Source organism: Aythya fuligula, chromosome 4 (assembly GCF_009819795.1).
Source record: "Aythya fuligula isolate bAytFul2 chromosome 4, bAytFul2.pri, whole genome shotgun sequence".
NCBI classification, from domain to species: Eukaryota; Metazoa; Chordata; class Aves; order Anseriformes; family Anatidae; genus Aythya; species Aythya fuligula.
The window spans coordinates 54,661,473-54,680,131 of record NC_045562.1 but is presented as its reverse complement, the minus strand read 5'-3'; positions in this window follow the sequence as shown (position 1 = coordinate 54,680,131).

Genomic DNA, 18,659 nt, shown 5'->3' with positions numbered 1-18,659 from the left:
GAAACTAGAATGATCTTTAACTAGGTGATCTTTAAGGGCCTTTTCATCCCAGACTATTCTATGATTTTAACAACTTAGTCCCAAGCAGTATTCAGTTTAAATCATCATGACCGCATCTTATAGTTCAACCTGTTTCAGGACATTCCACACTGAGATGATCCTTTATCCATGCAAAAATAATATCCCCCAGCCACACAGTCATCATAATTTAATTTCTTACTTGATTTATTGGCTTTTAAAATTATTTTCTCTAAAATTCTTGGAAGTAATGTATCTAAAGCAGTGTAAAACAAGAACCACGTGTAAGAATTCAGCAAGGATCTTTTCCAAGATTATTTAGTTTAAGATAGAGAGTGTTATTTTCTATAAAGAAAGATGTGAGCAGGAGGACATGTGCAGGCTCAGGGGAAGAGCCTACAAGGAAAAATCATTTCTGGACTAGCCAAATATAGCAGAAGATTCATAAGGAAACTGTGGGCAACAGGTATACTGATTGAGGAAAGAAAAAAGAAGCAGGATGTAATTTTGAGAAGGAATAGAGAAAGATTTGATTTTAAAATTGAATCAGCATTAGTTATCTGAACAAATTGTCAGAGTACTCTACCCACTGGGAAGTGCCACTGGCAGAAACTAAGGCAACAGATACACGGGTAGTGAGGGAGAAAAGAATTTCCTGGCAAGATTAAACATACCTGCACCTTATTTCACCTGGTCACTGGAAATTTTCAGAGACAGATATTTGGTTATGCTCCTGGCAGAATTCAATAATCCAAGTGAGTAGTAATAAATAGTAAGAATACAATTCAATGTATAAATACAATACATATGAATACAAATAAAACAAACTCCAACCAGTGTAAAATAAACTGTGACTTCCTTATCTTTAATTTCCACCTCTCTTAAGTATGGTTTAACAAAGTGAGGGATTAAACTCTGAAGACAAAAAAGTCCCTAACTCCCCACCTTTAAATTTGAGAAGTGCTAGATGAGCAATTTAAGTTTGTAATGACTCAACAGCTTTCATAAAAATGAGCCAACAGCAAGACAAACTCGCAAATATTATCTTGTCTATAAACCACAAAAGTATATAAGAAGGATACTTATGACTGAAATATATACAGAAGCATATCCATGGAACGGTCAAAGAGGGAGAAGAAAAATGTATCAGAAAAAAACAATAGGAGAGGGGTTAACTGAAAGGTCCACATTAATAAGCAAGAATGCTATGGAAATGAAATATCAGAGAATCTATTTCTTGCATGAAGACCAGGAAGTCATTGTGTTAATAAGACTATGAGGATACATGATTCATCAGCAGAAGATCATACTGTTTGTTAACAGATGATAACATTACAGAACATGGTATTTATTCCTTTCCCTTTTAGTCCTGAGATACCTAAAACGAGGAAATGCAAACAATAAGCACAGACTTCCTAAAGTTTATGGATACCGAAGCAGACAAAATCCTTACACAATGGGGTAGGACCATAAGAATCATTAAGCTTTAGATATTTTCCCCTTCCATAAGATTTCACACAGAGTTTTGTTACACTGACTTACTACAAATAAAAATTGATGTTCTGCTTCTTCGTTCATTTTAGAAGACTGAGAAAGATGCTCACTTTTCTTTTTCTGTTAATCTGGAATAGGCCTGAATAGATGCAGAATAAATTAAACCAACAGAATTTTCCAGTTGAGCAATTTCTATGGATAATAGTCACCACATAGCCTTATGGAGAAACAAAAAATAAAGGCAAAAACAATAATAATAATCTTCCGTTCCTTTGGGCTATAAACTAATAGACTAAGTGAATAATTACTTATGAGATTATACTTTTTATAGAATCATAGAATATCACTGAGTTGGAAGAGATCCACAAGGATCATTGAGTCCAGGTCCACACAGGACCACCCAAAAATCAGACCATGTGTCCGAGTGTTATCCAAACACTTCTTGAACAGCTGGTTGCTGTGACTGCTTCCCTGGGGAGCCTGTTCCTGTTCACCTTCTTCACCAAGAAGGTGAACATTCCCTCAGGTGCTAAATATGTAATTATGTAATTATGTAATACGGTGCAAGGAAACTTTCAGACAGAAACAATTGTAAAGTTACTGCAGGGAAACAGAATTCTAGTTAACATATTAAGAAAAAAAATATATTATGTTCTGGAGAGGTAACAGCATGATTAAAACCAAAATAATGCTACACTGTGAAACCAATACAGGTCTATGGTATCTTCCTGTATGCATATTAGCTTAACAAACATCTTCATTCCACCAGGGAAGTGGTGGAGTCACCATGCCTGGAAGTCTTCAAAAGACGTTTAGATGTAGAGCGTAGGGATATGGTTTAGTGGGGACTGCTAGCGTTAGGTCAGAGGTTGGACTCGATGATCTTGAGGTCTCTTCCAACCTAGAAATTCTGTGTGATTCTGTGATTCATTCATACTTCAACTTCTTCTTAATAGGATTAATCTAACTGTAGTGTACTTGGTGTTGCAGTGCAATACTTCTAACTCAAAATCACTCCGCAATACAATCTCTTTTTACTGGAATTATATCATTTATTGCATCAACCAAATAGAACAGAACTGTTTTATTAATTTTTGGTACTAAAGGTTCAGAAGTTCATTTCTAATTTTAACATGATTGAATTTCTGTGTTCCGCTTATTAAGGGATTGAGGGCCACAGAGAGGACAGGAAAAGAATAATGGAAATGTATCTCTTATTTATGATAGTTGTATGTAATACCAATTGTTTTCTGTTTATTTTTCCTATAGTCCAAAAGATACCATTAGCTAGAAAAATATTTCAAGTTTATTTTAAATATAATCTGCCTAGGAAGCGTTGTGCATTGCAGAATGCAATGGAATAAATTTCAGATTAAGGGGAAAGAATCTATACTCTTTTTCTTACAACCTCAAAATATAGTGCAGAAGATTAATAAAATCTAGAAATTTTAAAGCCTTGATAAGTTCAACACACAACAAATTGTCTATCAGATCGTTACTTGGTTTATGTTAGTTGATTGTCATGATAAAAACATAATCCTGAGCTGTACATACAAGCTGCTGCACAGGCTGACTCCTTTACCCAGTAACTACACTAAGTGTGATTTTTGCAGATGCAGTCATGGAAGATAAGGAGGGGATGAGGCACTGAACTTTCTGCCTCGGCATATCATAAGGTTTTGTAGACAAAGGCATAACAAAAATGGAACAGAATGGAGAGAAACTAGGTGCTGGCTCCACACGTTGAAAACCACTAAACCATTAACCGTTTCGGTGAGGCATTCTTCCAAACTACTCCAGTATTTGCTGAGGGCTACATACAGACCAGTTAGAGAAAACAGAAGAAAAGACTTGCCTACCATATTTACTTTTACATGCTATTGCCATATGAGACTATATATCCATACTTTCATTCTGAAGATGTCCTTCTGTCATGGGTGCATCACCTAAAATGGCTGGCCACCGCAGCAGGCACCTGCTACCTCTTCTCTTGGTGTATATTCACTTTTCCCTCTCCCTTTGAGTCCTCAGACCCACTGATGATAACTGTTACTTCCGCTATCCTAAATTAGCTCAGTCCACCCTCTGAGTGGGTGGGAATTCCTAGCATGTGCTTGGGAATAAGTAAGCTATAGAGATGAAAATTCTCACACAAGTGATAAAAATACATCTGGGAACTTTCCCTATATTGCCATACTTAGACACTGTCACACTGATAGCGTGACAAAAATGTTAAAAAACAAACAAAAACAAACAAACAGAAACAGGGAAGGAGGTATACTGGCTTACTTCATTTATTTTCAGAAGTTTCAAATTCTATTAAAAACGAGATAAAAGGAGTTGGGGTAGAGAAGAGTAACAATAAGCATGGTAAATTGTGCCCTGTTCTCATCTATGCTCAGTGGGTTTCTTGCAGAGGCCTTTCTGATTTTTTCTATTCTCTGTGCAGGTATGTTTTTTTCTAAACAGACAAATTGTAGAATTCTTTTAACCATCACCTGCCATTCAGGATAGGAACAGCACCTTTAGCTGCTCATTCAGCCTCATGATTATTTTCTAATTGTTTTCCCCCTTGCTGCTCCACTGTCAAAATATTCTAGCAGCTCTTATACTGCTGTTTAATAACTAACAGCAGCTTCACATAATTTAAAGAATATTGTTTTGCTTCCTTAAAGATTTAGCACAGTGAGTAATCATTACCTAAGGTAATGAATATCATCAGAAGTACTTGGCTGCATTACTCCAGTTCGACCCCACACCTGAGACTCTCAGATAATCTGGAATTGCACTGATAAATAAGAGCATAGACCTGTCATAACATAAATGAATATTTATAACATTTATAACATTTATGTCTTTCATAACATAAACTAATATTCTTGCTATGAAAAGTCACACCGCAACAGCATGTTAACATGTCAACACAGCCTCAAAACTATTTCAAAGAAAAAAAAATCATCACAAGAGTCCCAGTTATTTTCGAAATCACTTTAATAGTGCCTGATGCCTTTTTAATTCGGATTCTCACAAAAGTGTAGTTACAGAATGTCATAACAGGTTTTCTTGTAGAACTAAAGCAACAACTCTATTCATGTGTGGAAAAAAGGAAGCTATTTAAGAGTGAGAGAAAAAAGGTCTTTGTCTTACACACTTCAAAAATAATGGCAGCATGGAGCCTCTTATAATTCTTTATGTAACATTTTCTCTAAGTAGATGCATTCCTTCAGCTGCAACTTCCCAACTAAAAGCCTTAGTCCTATTGCCTTCCAGCATTATTATACTATGTGGTGACCTTCCAGCATTATTCCAGCATCCAGAATTACTTTACATTTCAATTAGAAGGCAAAAAACTTTCAAGAACTATCTTTCCTTTCCCTTTAAGAAAGGTGATAAGAGTCAGGCTAGCGAGACACCATACAGCTCTGGGAACCCTGCAAGGTACAACTACGTTACCAAAGCCAAATGGAGATTATAACTAAGCAAAACATGCAACATGCTTACTATTTTGTCCTTAGTGTTAGCAATAGAACACATTAATAGAATCACAGTTAATTTTGAATGCGCTTAAAAAAAAAAAAAAAAAAAAAAAAAAAAAAAAGACATTATAGAATATCCGAAGAGAAGTCACATATGTTGTATGTTGGGAGAAATATGCTATCTCATCCCATTGCTATGCAATTATGAACAATTACTTCTGATGTTCTATCTATGTTTCTTTGTAGTTTTATTTTAATTTGTTTTTTCATTGCCAACAGAAATTGAAAAAAAAAACACATAATTTCTACAAATCAATGGAGTCATGAACTTTGCAGACACTGTTGCAACCTAAGAAAACTATTCTGAATCTTTGTGATGCAACAGTGGTTCTTGTGTGTTTCATGATTGAATGCTATTTATTGACAAGGTAGTAGAGGTAATAGTTTTTATGCTGTACATGTATGTATTTAGGAGTTGGACTCAATGATCCTTATGGGACCCTTCCAACTCAGGATATTCTATTAATCTATTAATTTATTTTTTAAGGTCGATCTCAAAAAATATATTTTTTTTAAGGAGTAGGAGCCATTGAGAGACATCTGGCTGACGAACTGCACCCCAACCTTTCAATTACTTTGTTACGGTAACGAGTCATTCCTTATCTTTTTTCTTTTTATAACATTTCTGATTCATAATTTCTTTGCTTCTTGCTCTTGAGCGATGCAAAATAAAGTGATAAACAGCTCTCCCAAGCTTTGCAGAAGCCTTTTAAAATACAGAAAGAAAAATTAGAAACACTTCTGTTTATATGTGATTGTGTTTTTCAAAAGACTGAATATGACTGGTAGAGTATATCCATTTTCAATTAATCACAGGCTCTTTGTAGATTAAATAGAAAAGGTCATTTTATGCAATTGTGGAACATACAGCAATTAAATTAATACATATGTGCTTTAAGGATTAATCTTTGCATGATATATTGATATTTTGGTGACCACTTTTTAGGAGTGTTCCATACTCCAAAGACACCATACACACACAAAAAGAATATGGGAAATAAGACATTATCTGAATATGTTCCTTATTATACCTAACTTATGTATATATAATTACTATATGTTTTTTTTAAAATGACTGATGTAAGAGAAACAGCAGTGTATTTCAATGTGTGACATTCAGGCAGGAACAGAAGACTGAGCTTTCTGTGTTTGTTTTACACAGCAAACACTTATAAAGAGGCTGTATTTAAAAGATACTACAATACCTAAAAATAAGGTTAAAATATAAGAGTTGGAAGGGCTTTGAGAGCAGGGGTGGGTAGGAAAGTTTTCACACCTATTAAGGTTGCTTACTCTAGTAGAGACTACAGTGCATACCTCTTTACTTTGTTTCTTCGCTATCTGCTTGTAGTCAGGAAACTCAAATTTTTGTTTAGCAAGGCAGTTCAGACTGAGACACTCACATAATCTAAATCATCACCATCAACTTTATGGGGTTGTATGTAGTCTTCAGATGGTAGGCCTACTCCACTGACATTTTCAGGATGTTTTGGGCTGGAAGCCCAAGATCATCCATCACTAGCAATCTCACTGAACCACAGAAGATTTTTGTGGCTGCAGGATCATTGCCATGAAGCAATATTCCTCGGAAAACTCAGTTAATAAATCACTGGTTTCTTTCCCCCCTTGCTCCTTTAAAAAATAACTGCACTAGCAAAGCTTCTTCAGCCCAGAGAATACAGGAACCTGTTGGTAACTTTGATTACAGCATCTTTACTGAGCTAGTAAAGGTGCACTTTCCTCAGCTAGTCCTGACACTTGCTACAGAGCACCTAATGAGGATGGATAGAATTTACAACATATTCTATTTCATGATGGATCATCATGAAAAATGTTGACAGCTACTCTTCTCACCCATGTCTGAGTAGAAAACATGTAGTAACATTTCCACAAAGATTTCTGTAGGACCCAACTGAAGTAATGCAAAACTCCACCTTCATAACTTCACTGTGCAGGTGATCCTGTTTTAATGATCAACAGGAATTCGCTATGTTTGCAGATCAGCTGTACAAAGTTGCATTAGAATTGTAGCATAACTGTATAATTAGCTAGGAAACTCCTAATAACTGTTAGAAAATTTCAGGAATGTTGCCCATTCCTGAAATGTGTTAAGACAGGACTTATACAGATTGTATTTGTAACTGTCTTTTCAGAAAATGAGAATGCTGAAATACATGTATAAGCCAGTATGTGATTTTTCACCATTACTTGTAAAAGGCAAAAGCCTTTGAACTGGCTTGACTGTTCATGGTCTCAGGATTTTATGTTCTTGGTTGAGATAGTAATTTTCAAGAAATCAGGTAAGCATTGGCTCACTATTTATTTTTTTCCTTAGGTTCAGTTTTCAGCGAGAACAAGTAGTTACTCAGTGTAGTTTGTATTGCTGTGACTCTAGAATAATACAATGTGGGAAGCAGCACACATACAATGGCACCAGAGGTCCTAGACTGTGAACAAAAATTACAATGCTCAATCACTATAGGAATGTAACCTTCAATTAAAACCAATTTTAGGGATAACAGAACAGAAAAACTGAACAATTGGACTAGCAATAAATTATTGGCTGCACTGTAAGCTATGTTCCTCTTTTGGCCCACAAGAAGATTCTGAGTGTACCTGGAGTCCTTTCCAGCCAGCACCTCTAGGACCAAGCCTTCTCCAAATTCACAAACCTCTCTGTAAATGTAGGCTTTCAGAAGGCATAAAGCATATTCATGCATGCATCATCAGAGGGGTAGAATTTTCCCATTTTCTTAAAATAAAGGGTATTCAGGTGAAAGCCTTAGTCAATCACAGTTTCTTCAAGCAGTTGTCTTCCTTCCAACACAAACACAGGACACGATATCTATGCCCACAGTGTACATCAAAGGAGAAGTGGGATTACTTCTCTCATATCCTTGTAAATACACACATGTAGAATAGAAGGGAAGGTATGTAAATAATATACAACAGTAAAGAGCAAAATAACACAACAGTGATAACACTATTTATGAGACATAAAAAATAACAATGTATACCAGCACTATTAGAATAAAATAACTACTTTGTTTTTGCTTAGTATTTGGTGACAGGGATAATAGCCTTGCCATTTTAATTCTCTTTTCTGTTTATTATTTCATAACACACACCAGACTATGTATAAAGGTCATCCCACATCACATTATGTGGATGATACGTTGTTCTCAGAGTCTCCTAAGTGTATTTGTTTATGTGAAGGCTGCTTAATGGTTTTGTTATTCTTTTTTTGCATGTGATTGAAATAACAGGATTATTTTTTCCCTACCATTTAATGTTTGAGCTAAAGCAAGCTAAAGAACCTCTCGGGAACTGACGCATAGTCTACCACTCATTTTATTTGTGTCATTTTACTCAAACCTATTTATTTAGTATGTCTGATATCGTAACCAGAGTGTGCTGGCAAATCATAATGGAAGCAGATATTATTCACCAAAATATAGAATTCAGACTACAGAATAATCAAAATAAAATTATTAACTCACTTCAGTTTTATGAGCTTCATTGGGACTTACAACATTCATGTTACTGAAAACACTCGTGAACCAGTACCTTAATGAAAATAATTCCCTATAGGGATAACAATTGAAATTGTCTGGAAACTAACAGTTCTTCCTTACAGCATATTCCTCCAAATACCATAGAAAACACACTTTCCAACACCACTGGAAGTAACTCAAGACATAGAGATACTAAATTCAAGAACAAAAGCTAAATTGTAATGGTTGAACTGCAACAGGGAACATACTGAAGTAGCTTTATTCTGTATCAAAACTTTTTACTCCCTAACAAATCTTTTAAACAGCTCTTTAACAACCTACACTGAAGAAGCACAGTAGGCAAACTGTAAAAGTTAAGATTAAATGCAAAAATAAATACTATATAATCTTCTCACTGTGACCTTGAATATATTGAGCTAATCCAAATCTTTAATCTGATCTAAAATTCACCTAGATGAGATGTCTTTTCCTCAAAACTAAAAATTGCATGTGAACAACCCATGAAAATAATAGATGCCATGTTGTGACATGGTGGCACAACAAACTGCAACAGAAAGCCTTCTTAGAAGTGCAAGTAAATCTATTCTGCAAGTTCACAAACTGTTGTATTTATAGGTAAATATTTCCAGATTGTCTTGAATTTCCCATGTGAATACACAGTGAAAAAACAGCATGACTTACATTTAATAAAGTTGTTCAAATCACTGTATTATATCATATTGGCTTGCCCTATAATAAAAATAAGGGGGAAAAAAAAGTAATAACTTACCTATTGCTTTAAAAAATGATAAGTATGCTTAGAATTAAGCTTGCAGACTGTATTAACAACAGTTTGTTGTACAGACTGTATTTTACATAATAGAGCTATGAAAATGCAGTAACTCCTATAGAATTTTCAGCTTAAATTTAAAAATTTGTAACTTTCATTAAAAGGGTCTCAGCTGAACACGACATAGACAAGTCTACCATGTTAAAAGTAGGCTCATAGAAATAGTATACATACACATATCCAAAGGGAAGGGCAGTATAAGCAAAGGAGTTTTGGGCTTTTGCAGCAGTATTGTAGCCTTGCCAACCTGTGCCCAGAATAGCGATGCCTTTTTGACCTGTAACACCACTGCTATGAAGGAAGTCATATGGTCTCAGCCACTCTAGAGACATCTAACTTCATTCAGTTATCTGAGCCAGGAGTGGCCAGTGAGGCAGTGGTCAATGCCACCCCAAGACCTTAAGTGTAAATGTTTCACATAGCATAAGCAGTTACTGTAACACAGGTCAAACCCAAATTGCTAATCACAGAACATCAGGCTCATCCAGTCCCATTCCAAATAACTTCAAGCCACAGAGGTGCACGGTTACTCAAAAACAAATTTCTTCAGTCATCATTTATTGTCTATGTACCATCATAGTTATTACACCAGTTACTGGCAACTTTTCACTTGTAACATAAACCATCCAAGTAGTCCATTTCAGAACTGTCTTTGGGGACTTACACAGGTAATTTACAACTCATCCTCTTACTAATGTAGTATTACTTATGATGGCAGAACTGTGTGCTTTGGTCCTCCAAACAACAAAATAAATGACGTCTGGGTTGTATTTTAGAATTCGTAAAAGAAAAGTCTTGAAAATTTATTCCCTTAGTAGCTCTGAGGAAATTGTCATCAAGGCATCTCTCCCCCAAGACTCGCATGGCAATAGGAATTAGTGGTCTGATACAATTATCATTATAATCAAAGAGAAGACTTCTCTTATTTACTCTCGCCTTATTCTTGTCACAGTATCATCCTGAAATGGGTTTATTTTTAAAATAAAATTAAAAAAAAAAAAAAATGCACTCTTTCTGATACCTTAAGAGAACAAGAAAACAAGTAAGAACAGTTAATTCATCTATTTATTCCCACTACATGAGTCATGGTCCAAGGATTTATTCACAGACTTGAGCATATGTTTCACAAGAGTATTGCTAATAAAGTCTGATAACACACTTAAATACCTGAAAAATAAATACAGCTCTTTAAATATTAAGATTTACCTGCAGCATGAATCACATTTTGCCTAAAATAGGGATTAGTGTTTTTTGAAACTAAGGGCATATAAAACAAGGAAAAGATGTTACCGAACATTCTTTGCCTAAGGTCTCAAAAAAGTTCTATACACTAACTAGTAGAAGACAAAAGAGAATCATAGAATCATTAATCATAGATAGTAATACTGTCTGCACAGGCAGTAATTTTATATTTCAAATATAATTCCCAGTAAGAGAATGCAGTACCAGCTTCCTAATCCTCAAGAAGTCTGTTTGCTTCTATGCCTACTCTTCACCATCAAAGTGTTGCTGAAACATGCCAGGTACCAGAGTTAAGTCCCCAGTGCAAATGTCTATAGAGCTTCAAGTGAATCCAAGAATTCCCTGTGGCATAAAGCCCAAACCACTGGTTGTCATCTCTTTCAGTCAGACGCAGCACTGAATACAGAGCTTCAGGGGCCCAAGGCAGAAAACAAAAATTATGTCAGTGAGGCTGAAAGCAAGATTTGGGCTGAAAAATGCCACAAGCCATACAAGATAGCTCTTTTTGTATGGAAGAAGTTTATCATCCTCATTACTACTAAGTTTATTTTCTGATGAAAACTGCAAAAAATATTACATAATTAAATTGCTTTTGGATCCTTTTCTGCAATAGGTACCAACAGAAGGAAAATTATTTCCTTTGAATTTTTATCTTGGTACTTTTTCATTCTTTCCTCTTTGCCTGGACTCAGCGCAGAAATTTTGGAAATAAACCCATTTCAGAATGATACTGTGACAAGAATCAGGTGAGACAGTAGATAAACTGTCAAGAGAAGCCTACTTCATGTGGAAAATCTTTTATTTTAGTCAGACATGCACTGCATGCACAAGAATGACACATGCCTTTAAAAAATTGTGTGTACTATGGGCATGTAAAGGAAAAGAGGTGCTATAACTCATTGTGCTTTTCCTCCATTTCATCTTCTTTATAAAGTTAATGAGACTGCTCAGGAGAATACAGGCTGCAGAAACAGGTTCCAAAATGAAAAAGATGACCTTTTTGTCACAGGGGATGGGCAAGGCAAGATTTTTGTTAATAATCACAATTGAACAACAAATGGGGAAAAATACCAAAGTAGGAAATGTAAAATTTTGTAATAAAAAGCTGACATATAGTAATATAAGGGATTTACTGATTCATTGACTTAGTCCACTAATTACCCAAAATGTAAGGTTTTTGAATCAATAGGTTTATTAAAAAACAAACAAACAAAAAAAAACTTTTAAGTGACTAAAACTGTTAAAGTGTGACTTTTCGTCACATTTCTTAAGTAAAAATGGAACTCAATTGTTCCTGCACATTTTATTTTCTGACCTTGTTTTCCATATTTTTTATATTTTGCAATGTATTACAAATCTTTCTGCTTTTTTTTTTTTTTTTTTTTCCAGCAGCCCTCACTTCCTGTTAGTTTTTCAGTTCTAGTTCTCTCCTGATATGTTCCCTCTCATTTTTCATTTCATTGTTCTTTTGTACTTTGGTTATCTCCTGGCTAAATCTACTTCTGCATTTCCCCTTTGATTCCCATTAAAGGCATAGTTGTAAAAGTTGCATAAAACGAGCTTACATTACATTAACTTAGTGAAACTGTATTGCTCCTTGGCAGCACAAAACAGTGCAGTTTTGGTCCCAGCTTTTTGGAACAATTCTATGAGAAGGACCACAGGCCTTTTAATTCACCTAATGTTAAAATATTTACCAGTTACAATCAAATTCAAATCACAATATTACTTCCTGGTGGACGTCCTGGCTACAAGGAAAAACTAAAATAAGGCATACTTGCCACCTCTGTTGAAATGTAACCTCTGTTTGGAGGAAGGAAATTTGTTTTTATCAGAGGGAAAGCTTTACTAGGCAGTAAAGTACCTAAGTACCCTGTGAGTTTAGCCATATATCTTCTTGTAAGCCTATTATTTAGCATAGTGAGACCAGATATTTCTGTGCTGCCAAAAACAATATAAGGAAAAATATCAAACAAAATAGCACTGTCACTCAATGTTTAATAATTTATAAGGGTTACGTACTTTGCTAGATTAGTTACATATATAGTTGATCTCTGTTCAGGCCTCACGATACCTTTGTAATAAAAATAGTAAGAACACTGTTCTTCATAAATGGTATGTCTCTGTTCTTACTCTTTTCCTAATATATTTTTCTACAATGCATGCGCAAAAGATTTTTTTCTTAATTATTTATCACTCTTAAGACCTACTCTACTTTTAGAAAAAAGATCAATTCTATATTACACTATTACCAATACTAATAAAAGTCATAATAAAATTAATGTAATACTTCTATATGAGAGATTCATTTGGAAATGAATAATCAAACATTGCCTTGCAGAGGTACATTTAGCTTTGTCTTTTGTTAATGCAGATTTCTTTAACTGCTGTTCTGTTATATTTGGTGTCAAATAGGCTTGTTTTAAAAGTCTTGAACAAGCAGTGGTATTCAAGGTGGTCTGTTCCTGTCCACATGCCTGAATAGATGTTAGTATATTTGACTGAATTCAGTGTGTGATATGATGGGTAAATCCAATGTGCCTGTGTATATCTGTTTATATCTTCAGTATATTTTTTTTCTCAGAAATCATTCAAGGCTTCAGATCATTACATCTATAAATTAGCAAATTAATAACCATGCAAGAAAATATGCAAATCAGCAGACGCATTTGCCTGATGTCTTACTCAGTCTCCCTGTTTATAAAACCTGGACATGTACACAATTTCTGTATCTTACCTATATGCTATACCCAGCAAGGTAATAATCAGATCAGATATATATATATATATATATATATATGAAAGAAAGATACAGACAAGAGGCAAAAGACAGGAACTGAACTGTCTTTTATATCATGTTTTCAGCCCAATGGATTAGCAGCTGCTATTTAATTCCTCTTTGTAAGCCATATGGTACAAAACACTTCTGGAATTGTAGCTGTTAAGCTTAATAAAACTCACTCCACTTTTTTTTTTTTTTTTTTCCCAGCCTCTATTATGCAGACATTCTGTTTCTAGGTGCAATTTCTAAAATCCTGTTTTATAATTCAATAATTAAATTTCAATCAGTATAAATTTTTAGAAATGGAGTTTCAGTCACAATTCCAACTACTGAGACAGTATTAGTTGAGAAAGCTTGCTATAATTTTGCTCTAAAATATGCAGACAACCACCAGGAAACACTAAACCGAATTATGCATATGACTGACTTACTAAAGAGTTTAATGTAGTATTGTAATAATGTATTAATGAAAACTGGGAAAAAAAATAAATTGAAAAACATATGATTTAATATGAAGTAAGAACCTGGATGTCAGTAACTGGATAAGAGATTTAGACTAAAAAATGTATTTAGCATTCAAGGGGGCCCAAATTCCTTCAGGCAGTTAGAAATGAACTTAGGATTCGAACAGGAACAAGTTAGTGAGGACTGCACTTTCAGTGGTTATCAAATGCATATACACATACACGCACAGATACTTCTATTTGTCTTTTTTTTTTTTTTTTTTTAATCTAAAACTATTGCCCAAGAAACCTGCAAAATCAAATACAGAACTAAATAACTGTTGGGTAAGGGGCATCATTTAACTTTAATCTTCTGTCAAGTGCCTACCCATCTATCACACATAGGTGGAATGCAAATTTAATTAAAAAAACTGCAGCTGTGGGAATTATTATAATTTCTCCTATCTCATAAGTGTGCTTCAGATCAGAATAAGATCCCACTACAGACAGAATATGTATGTAAAAATTCATTGTTTTCAAAATCATATAAAGGACCTTTGCTATATGGCATGTATTTGCATTTTTATTCTTATATTTATTATTGAATTATTTTTTCTTGAAACAAAGAGCTCTGTAAACACATAGCTTGACTCAATAAATTTTAGGCAGATTGAGTTTTAAGCTTAGAGGCATATTTTGATATAATTTTATCTCCAGAAACTTTTATTATTTTTATTTTAGTTACCAGGACAACGTTTTCAGTGAAGTGTTCCTAAAGGGAATTTTTTCATTTAGTCAGTGTGTCTACATTCCATGCATTAATCACTTTTAAAGACAGATAAATCAAGTTAAAATAAATGGATGAAAATGTAAATGGCATATTAAAATGTTGACAATGTCTTTAACAATGCATTGGATAATGCAGTCATATCCAATACTTTTAACAAATAAAAATAATTTACTTAATCTAGAGTTTGTTCATCTTGTTTTAATCCCAATCTCCAAATTAAAGGAAGCTGATGACACAATACTCTTTTCAAATCTGATTGTCATCTTCCCTTAAACTTGTGCATCCATTATTAATTTTTTTTTATTATTTTTTTTTAAGGGTCTCAGAGGTCCTATGTGCTAAAATAACCTTGCACAACCCATGGCTAAGGGTAGATTTGTTTTTGCTGTTATTATAATACATTTTCTTATTTGTGCTCTAAGAAGACATGATCATGGCTATGATCATGGCTACTTGAATGTCAAAAAAGAAAGTCTTCAGTGTTGTCAAGTTGCATAAATTTGTTATATATATATATGATGAAGTTTAAACTAATTCTGTTCATCTTAAAATAGATTTTCTTTGTTTTTACAGTAAGTTAAATGAATCTTTATTTCAGCATTTCCTGTCTTTGCAAAAAGAGCAAATAGATTTCTTTAGTCTTTAAAAAAGAAAAAACTTTTTTTTTTTTTTTTGTAAATATTACTGACACAAAAGACTGAAGTAATTTGATACCAGCTAACTGAAAACAAATCTATGCAATCTCCCTTTCCATGGTACTAGCTCTTACTGCTTGTGTAACCTTTACTTAGCTGTTGTTGCAATTGCCACTTAGCACTAAATAGAGCAGAAACTTTCATGATCCTCTTTTGACATGTCCAAGCTACCCTTTAACTTCACTCCTCTGTCTTCCCTAGCGTTTCCTCTTGGCTTACTCTCCTCTCTCTCTCCTTTCTATTGCTGCCACAATACTAATATGATATAGAAAGATGATAAAATGATTCATCTCACTTCTTGGTTTATACTGCTAAATGTTTACAGTACATAAACCAGAAGATTGGATTTGAGCTTGTTCCTTCTTTCTTGACTGGAAGGAAGACATACGTGCACCTACATATTAGTGCCAGATAGTAGTTTATCTAGGGAGTGTTACTGTAAGCTTTATGTGAAGTTAGGCATGGTTGGATATTAAAACCTCCAGACCAAAATTGCTACTGGAGATCAAATCTTCTGTCACATTTCCGTGACTTTTCTTTCTTTTTTTTTTTTTTTTTTTAAATGCATGCATAAAGTGAAAGCCTGTGCTATGAATAGGGTAGGCATTATGTTCAGATGTACTCAAATTTATTACATCTGGCAAGGGTAGTCAAGTAATTCAAGTATTAATGTTGCTTAAAAAAAAAAAAATCATATTAAGTTTTTTTTGTGTGTGTTTTGTTTGTTTGTTTTTTCATTGTTCTGGTGTTGTTGTTTGAGGGACAGATGGGAAATGAAGTGTGTTTTTTAAGGATGACTTGTATTCTCCCAAGGCAGTAGTAAAAAGAGGCCTTAATAGCATGATTCTAGACTACTTCTGGAAAAGTTTATACTAAATGTAAGAATAGTGTTTGAAAGGAAGAAGAACTGATCATCTTAAAATCCTTGAGAATGATTGATACATATTACCCAGAAGACAGCACCTGCATAGCATACAGAAGTCAGGAAAAAATAAATAAATAAATAATGCAAGTTATCTAGAGAATAGTGAGAAAGAATATCAAAGGATGCAATTTAGAGAAGAACAAGAATAAAAATTAATTCCAGTAAAATTAAAAATGACATTGAAGTTTAAAAAAAAAAAAAAGTGGTAGAAGGAAAGTCTTTCTTTTAGTTATCCTCCCCTCATTCTTCTATTGCCTTAGTTTAGTTCAATACTTCCTCTGCCTGAGAATCTTTTCCTTCAAAGTAAGAGCACCTATATAAAAAATTAAAGACTTTCTAGAAAAAGCAAAGCCCTTCAGTATCTGATAATGGAGCCTTTTTATTTTGGTATTATTATCATTAAGTTAGTGTTGTTTTAAAATACGTTTTAACATACCTGACTTACATTGGTGTGAATGGGACATAGCCATGTGGAGTCAGTACATTCTAAATAGCGTAAAACAAGAGAAGAGTGAGGAAAATCTAATTTGGCAATCCAAAAATGAAAGTGCCAACAGTGGCACTTTTGTATTCTATAGTGGCCAAAATTTTGCTTGACACAGCGTTAACTTTCATTATTGAACTGGTGTCAATTTATTATACTATTTAAGAAATTCAATTTTTTCTGCCCTGGGCATGTTATCTGAAAGGCCTCTAGAAATGTTCTTTCCAAAACTTTTGATAGTGGCGGCTAATCTTTCCAAATCAACTGGTGGTCCCCATTCTTGTGAGATGGATTATTCATAGTATTGAAACACAAAAAGAAAACCTCAAAAAATTCAAAGTTGCATCTAATTTGATTTGATTTTTGATTTATTTTTTTTTATAAGAAACACATAAACTCAAAGGAATTCTGCCTTCAAAGACTGTTTTTCAACAATAAGTCGCTGGAAACAACGCCTCTTTTACAGAAAGAATCTGTAGCTCCTAACAAACCCCAAAAGCATTGGACTTAAAGAACCATTACCTTCATTCCAAGTTAGTATTGTGAATTGTTTCAGACGTTAGGATCCTCATTTTTAGCATGACCCTTATTGGTTGGAGGCTTCATTTAAGTGTGTCAAATGGGTAAGTGCATCTGGGCTATCTGGTTCAAACAACATATCTACAAAGAGTTATTTTTCTGAAAGAGTTTTTCAGAGAGGTTTTCCCAGATCTATTAGATATCTTTGTTCACCATAATCCTCTAGAGAGACATAAAATAAAAGAATTGTGGCCTTTAAGTAATTACATCTGGTACATTTGGTATGAATGATATCAAGTCTATATTTCCTCATTACATAGACAAATAGGAAATTTTATTTTGAACTTTCAGAAGAAACAAAAGCAGAAATCTATGCTATTTACTGCTATTGACTTCATTTTTTCTTAAATTAAATTCAGAAGTGTTTCACTTTTTACCCAAACATTTGTAAAAATATTCAAAGGCGTATCAATACGTAAACATCATACATGAAGGAGTTACATACCTAGAGAAGGCATTCATTCAAATTAGTGCAAAAGCACGTGAAATCACTGCCAATTCTAATGGGCCCCAGTTTGGCAAGATACTAAATTTAAGCACTATTAAGCTACATGAAATGATCCAAGACAGACGAATTTCATGATTACTCAGCGAGAGCAATTCAGTAGTTTTTAATTGCTATCAGGGGACATAAAGACCATGCCTCTCTGATGGGCATGCTCTCCTGGGGAGAAATACTGCTAGCATAAGGCCTTTTCTGCACACACTGATTAAATGAACCAATTAATTAAGTGCTCACATGTGAATTACCATGTGCCCAGAGTTAGGGGTAGCATTCAACTAGAATAGCAAACTAAGGAGACAGTTGCAAGTCAGGGAAATAACCACAGCAGGTGTTAGAGCCCTCCACCAAGAGAAGAGCTAATTTCCTCCTTCAGATGCTTTTGCTCTGCTGACCAAAGGCAAAGAGTATAGCAAAGCTGCTACATTCTACATTACATAAAAGTAAATAGCAAACAAGTACTCCTCTGAGTGGGTTCATGGCAATAATCACAATGTAATTGATATTTTTCCACTTACAAATTCACAAATAAAATGCTGAAATAGTCTTTGAACATCTTTCAATTTCCCCCCCAAAAAAATATTATTTCACCCTACCTATTTGCTTATGTTGATCAATACATTCAATACATTTAGCTCTAAAATAGGTGGGTTTTTGTTTTGTTTTGTTTTCCCATTGTGTCCTCACTCACAAGAGCTTAAAAACTTAGCTTCAATCTGTCCCCAGCCTATCTACCTGCCAAAACTATCCTCTGAATCATTTTAATTGCTGTTTATGAACATATCATTTTCCACACATAAATTAGAAATAATAATAATAAAGCCG